Here is a 6452-nt window from a genome sequence, read left to right on the forward strand (position 1 = left end):
CTCTGCTCTGGGCTGTGAACAAGCTATGCTTCCTCCATGGGGCATCACACATGCCATTCTTTCCCCTTGGAGTATCCTTCCTTCCTTCCTTGGTCCTCTAGGTAAATTACAATCATTCTTCATTAAGCAGCATCAGTGCCTCAGGGAAGCTTCTCTGATCTCTGTAACTGTCAAATTCTATTGGTAGCTCTTTTCATAGTTGCAGTTTTCTGTCTACTTGTGTGATTATACATTGTTTTTAGCTGGATTGTGACTGTGTTTATTTTATCATTAGAGCTTAATAATACTCTAAATGAATGATAAAATAAATGAATGAAGAGGTACCTGGGTAGGTCATTCAGTTAAGTATCCAACTCTTGGTGTTAGCTCAGGTCTTGATCTTGGAGTCATGTGTTCAAGCCCTGTACCGGTTTTATGCTGGCAAGGAGCCTACTTAAAATAAATAGGTTGGTAGGTAGATAGATAAATTAAAAAATATAAAAAATTAAGAAATCTTAGAGCCTCAAAAAATGTTCCTGGAAAGTTTTTAAGTTTATAATTTTCCCCTATAGTCAATATTATATTTACCAGAGATTATAGATTGGTTAGTTGTTGGAAAGTCAATTGAAAAGGTCAGAATTAAAATACTTTGCTCCATAAATACTATGTCATAAGATCTGTGTAGGTTTTATCTAAAAGAAGGACATGAAAATTTGAAAGCAGGGACAGGGAAAAGGGAGTGGAAGCCCAAGGATATATTACTGAGAACAAACTCTGTACAGCTAACTTCATTCATGACAAGTGGGTAGAAAGAACAAACCAGCCTTCTTCATTTTGCTCCTCAGTGTTTGCTCTTGTATGAAGAGGTATGCATCACCTACTTCTTAAGGTAGTGTTTAATGGAGAACAAGAATTCCTAGTAGCCCCTTAAGATCTTATTATATTTATCCCAGTAGTGAGAGAGATAGCACTACATCTTGAACTTTCAGGGGATTCTGTTCCTATAATAGATACCTCAGTTGTCCTCTTTCCTCCTTCAGTCTGTGCTCTGAGAGGTGAAAGAATGGGTGATGGTGGTGGAGAGGAGGGATTCAAATCAGCAAGTATCTGCTGCTCTGCAAGAGTTTTTCATCATGAGCAGCCATACTCTTCTGATTCGTTGTTGTAATCCATTCCTCCATGCTACTTGGTGTTAGAGATCATGTTGCTACAAAAGTAGCCTTCATGTCACTTGCATGACTTACCTCTTGTTTGTTTCATTCCTGAAGTCCATCCCATTGCTCTTCTCCTGGCCCAGTGTTATTTTTCCTATGCGCCTTGATAGGAGAATTCCGCATTGTTGACACAGCAATTCGTGCCATGATGTCATTTCTTTGTATTGATGCCTCATTTGTTCTAAGCTGTTGCCCATCTCCCAGTACTGGGGGCTCTTCTAAGAAGCTGGAGGTTCTGGGCCTGCTGAGTGTTTGAATAAGAACTACAGAGAGGCTTCAAGGGGTTAACATAAGGACACTGGGCTTCATTCTCCAGATCTCCTCCCATGGGTGAGACCATCCTCCACTGAGTATGAAGACATAACTTTCCTTGTTTGAATTCTGATTGTCTGCACCATTAGGTAAGGTCTTCTTTTCTCAATTTTGTTCCTTCTCAATCATTTCCATAATGGAGGAATTTGTAAAGCAGGATGAGTTTGAACAGTCCTCCTTAATACATCCTACAGGGGAGAGAATTCTGAGTTGATTTTCTGTCTTTGTGGTGTTATTTGAGCTGCCAGGCCCAAATATCTGTGCTGGAAAATTATTGGCCAGATTCACACTATCTGGGGAGGTTGGTACTCGAGATAGTCTAACAGACAAGTTTTCCTCTGGGAACTCAACCACTTCTTCCACTCTGAACATCAGTGGCACAGAGACATTAGCATTTACAGCAGGGCCTCTGATTTATCTATAGATATCCTACTCATGGATTCCCTTTCTGATGCCTGACTTTTTTTGTTGCTGTTTATCAAAGGACAGTTCTTCATCGCATGTGTGAAGGATAGAAGTTGCTCACCTGTTATGACCATTCACTGCTAAACTCTTGCCTGGGTAGCAGTATTTTCTTCTCTGAGAAAAAGAATTTCTGCTGTAAGTGCATCAGTGAGCTCTCGATGATCACCTAACAGTTGTTCCAGTTGCTGCCTTATCTCTACTTTATGCAGCAGGAGCTCATATTCTTTATGGTACCAAACCAGACAATAGAGGGAGCTCACCGGTGAGAGAGTGAAACCTGTAAGACTGACTACTCTGTAGTCCCTTGACCTGACATTCTGTCCACCATTCACATCCTTCCATTTAGTGTTCCACTTCACGTAGCATGTGTTTGAGGGCATCCAGCCTGGATTTATTGCTATTTGGTAAGTCGTTGGAGGTTGTACTAGCTGCTAAAGTAATTATCTTCTGCTTGATAAAAGCATGCAAGTCCAGTTTTCCTTTCACTTTCAGTGTAAATACACTTTTAGTAAGCGTATTAAGTGAAAAACACTTGTCCCACAATATAGCTTGAGTCTAGAGTCTCAGTACATTCTTCAGATTGAAGCTTGGTGTGGATTCTCCTGGCAGTATTGGTAGTATTGAGAGCCAGCTTTTTATTTCCTTGATGGAGGGGGCAGATGATGGAGTTCCTGGAGGGGTTGTTATTTGTGACTGTGTCACTATTTTCTGCTGATTTTCTGCTGAGTCCACAATTTACTAATTAACTCAGAATTATCTTCCTTTAGTTGGCAGAGAAACTTGTCTGCATTCCTATTTGACTGAAAGTTTATAGTTACCAATTCCTTCTCGCTTTCTTCTAACCGGCTGGTAATAGTTCTTCTTTATCTTCCACTTCGTTAAGAGCCTGAGGCTCCAAGACAGTCTCACTAAGAACAGTCTCAGTGACAGGGTCTTGAATTACCACAAGGAAACCTTGAGAAGAATTAGGAGCCATTGTTATGTTCAGAAACCCTGTGAGCCTATGAGAATCTTACTTGATTCTAGTATAAACATAATGCCGGACAATAGTTCTTCCTGGATTTCTCTGGGTTGTCTTTTTCTTTTTCTTTTGTCTTCTATATTTCAGGTCTTCTTAGGAAAGGAATTACAGAACATTTCACTCCTGGACACATTTCAGGATAGTAGAAATTGCCCTAATCTTCCTGAAGATTTGCTTACATTCTAGAGTCATAATAAACTTAGGCACACCATCCCATGAGAGACATCAGATTTGATTTCAGTGTAACAAACCAAGAGAGATTCCCCTCCTCAGATCACAACACCCTTTGACATTTTAGATTAAAATAAAGTATTTCTCTTCCATAGGGCTAAAGGGATGATATACCTGCTGTCCAATACTTCGTGTTATAATTTTGGAGCACCTTTCCTGTAATATGAATCCACTGCATACTCAAATAATACCTGATTCTCACTGAATAATGGCTGATCATTTGCGTTACCCCCAAAATTCATTTGTTGAAATTCTAACACCAAAGTGATTGTATTAGGAGGTGGAGCCTTTGGGGGTGATTGGGTCATGAGGGTGGAACCTTCATTAATGGGATTAATGTTCTATAAAGACACCTCAGAGAGCTCCCTCCCCACTTCGATCATGTAAAAACACAGCAAGATAGATGTCTGTGAACCAGGAAGTGGGCACTCACCAGACAACAAATCTGCTGGTACCTTGATCTTAGACTTATCAGCCTCCAAACTGTGACACTGTGTGTTCTATTGAGGATTGGGGCTCAAAGAACTGGCACCAAGATTCCACCCAGGCTGGTGTTTTTGGTGTGAGTAGTACATGGCCTGTGTCTCTGCAGTCTGGCACTTCTGTCAGGATATACATGAAATTCCATAGACTAACTTGTTTACTTGCAAGTCTGGTAAAGTCTTAGAACCTTTACACTTTCTGACATAACATATATTACATAAAATATTCTACACAAATGTTAAGTACCTGTTTCTCAAAAAAAAAAAAATAATAACATCGGTCTCAATAATATGTTTAGTATTTAGATTTTTTTTTCCCTCAAGATCTTGTTGTCTATGGTTTTTGGTTTATGATACTGTTCAAAAAACAACCAAGCATCAATGGCTGTTTTAAAAATCAACAAACTGTAATTAAATTAAAAGAGTATGAACAGCAGTAAGGACAAGATGGCAGAGAACTAGGAGACCCTGTTTCAACCAGTCCCCTAAAGTGAACTAATTTTCTACCAGAACACTCTGCACACCCATGATATCAGGATGTAGAATTATACACTTCTGGGTCTCTATGAGGGCAGAAGACACCAGTGGAAAGGTAAAGCAAGTGGGAAAAATCGGACTGATATCAGAGGATAAACAGAAAGGGGAGGGGCCCACCAGAACTGGGCCATTGGAAAATAATACCCCAATATGAAAGTGCCCTGTGATTGGGGACCAGCATTAACTTGGATTCTGGTTAAAAGCACTCAAAAAGAGCAAATATCTTAAGGGGCAAATGGTGAAATTGGGTGGTCACAGGCATGGGCTTAAGCCCATGGACCCAGGACAGCCATCACCAGTGACCACCTGGGCCAGAGAGAGTGTGGCAAAGCCAGCAGGCGGTGGTCTCTGAGCCACTGGCTTTCTGCTGCTTGTACCAGCACTAGGCTAGGTTCTCTAGAACCACAGCCTTTTGCACTTTGCATGCACTGTGTGACTGGGATCTGAATCGTGCTCACCACCTTCCCCTGAAAGAGCTCCATCTGGATGCTAGCTGATGGTCTGAAGCCCAGACTTGAAAATCTCAGTGGGCTATCTCTGGCTGGGATCTCTCAACACCAGGCAACAACCTGCGAAACCCTGAGGTCTGGACCCCAGACAGCAGTCCCGGCAAAGGCAGTCACTGGAAGTGGGCTCCGTGGACCAATATCGCTCATGGTTTTACTGGCATGGGAGTGCAGAGACAAGAGGGCACTTTGGGCAACCCCTGGGATGGTGGCTGGGGATGTGCACTGCCTGTGGGAGTATGCATGACTCAGTGGAGTTTGCAAAGGGGGAATCTATGTGTTCTGGACCACCCAGAGAGGAGCAGACTGAGGCTTCTCTCTGAGATGGAAGTCTGGGTGCAGTTTGCTTTCCACTAAACCTCTGAAAAGCCGCAAAAAGAAACCAAAGAACAAAAACCTCCAGAGAACAAAAGCCTGAAAACTGGTTTCCACAGAACCCAGCCCCTTGATAGGGGGCAGGAGGACTCAACCCAAGCAAGACTGACTGAAAAGCAACGTAGCAAGCCCTCCCTGAGAAAGCCAGCCAAAGTAACAAGAGGAAATCCACCACAGGGTCCCCATAAAACTGTAAAACCCCAATATCAGGGGAAAACCAGATATTAAGCTCCTGGTATTTACCTAAAACCTTATAAATACAACTTATATTTTTAATTCGTTCTCACTATTCTTGTTTTTTTTTTTTAATTTTTTTAACCTACTTATCATTACAATGACAGGTTCCATACAACATATTCCATAATAACCCTTTAACTTGAACTTTTTAAATACACATACCTGTGTTTTTCTTTTGCTTTTCTATTTTTTTAATATACATATAGATATAAGCTTCAAGGTAATCCTTTTTCCCTAATCAGTACTACCCCTATAAAGAAAGCAGTTTTAATTTCCTTTTATCTCTGGAGAGTTGAGTCCTTTAACAAAGATATCAAGATATACCCAGGAAGAATCAAAATAAACTTCCTCATCCACATCAAGGTTTTATAACCATCCTCCCATCCATTTCTTCTGTTAGTGTTTCTGTGTATTTGTTTTTGTTCTGGTATTATATAAATCTTATCCTTGGGGTTCATTTTGCCTTGGTTATTTTTTTTTTTTAATTATTTTCCTCGTCATTTACTTATGTTGGTCTTATTGTTTGTCCGTTTTTGTTTGTATAAAACTTACCTTTGGGGCCCATTCTGGCTGGGTCTTCTCTTTTTCTCTCTCTCTCTCTCTTTCCTGCTCTCTCTCTTTTTTTTTTTTCTTTTCTTTTTTTTTTCCTTTCTTTTTGGTGATGATTTTTGATTGCTCAAAAGAGTTCCAGGGTGCACCTTGCCTGAATCATGGTTGATAAATTCAGCTACACATCCCTCAACTACCTCTCACCAAAATGACTAGGAGGAGGAACATCCAACAGAGGAAAGATTCAGGGACTGTGCCCTTTCCATCAGAACTATTGGATATAGACATAAACTGTATGTTGGAAAGGGAATTCAGAGTAACAATTATCCAGGCAGTGATTAGGTTGGTGAAAACCTTAGATGACAACATGGAATTGATTAGGGCAGAAGTGAAAGTCACCCAGGAAGAAGTCAAAAATGCTATCAATGAGATCCAATCTAATCTAAATACTCTAAAACCTAGGGTAACTGAGGCAGAAGATAGAATTAGTGATCTAGAGGACAAACTGTTAGAGAAAAAGGATCAGGAGGAGTTATGGAAGAAA

At 40.6% G+C, this 6452-nt stretch overlaps 1 pseudogene; it reads right to left on the reverse strand.

Annotated features, from left to right (window-relative positions):
• Positions 1 to 771: 771 nt before the first annotated feature.
• Positions 772 to 5924, reverse strand: LOC122907468 (annotated as a pseudogene).
• Between the last annotated feature and the right edge of the window lie 528 nt (positions 5925 to 6452).

Source organism: Neovison vison, chromosome 5, assembly GCF_020171115.1.
Source record: "Neovison vison isolate M4711 chromosome 5, ASM_NN_V1, whole genome shotgun sequence".
In the NCBI taxonomy this organism is placed as follows: domain Eukaryota; kingdom Metazoa; phylum Chordata; class Mammalia; order Carnivora; family Mustelidae; genus Neogale; species Neogale vison.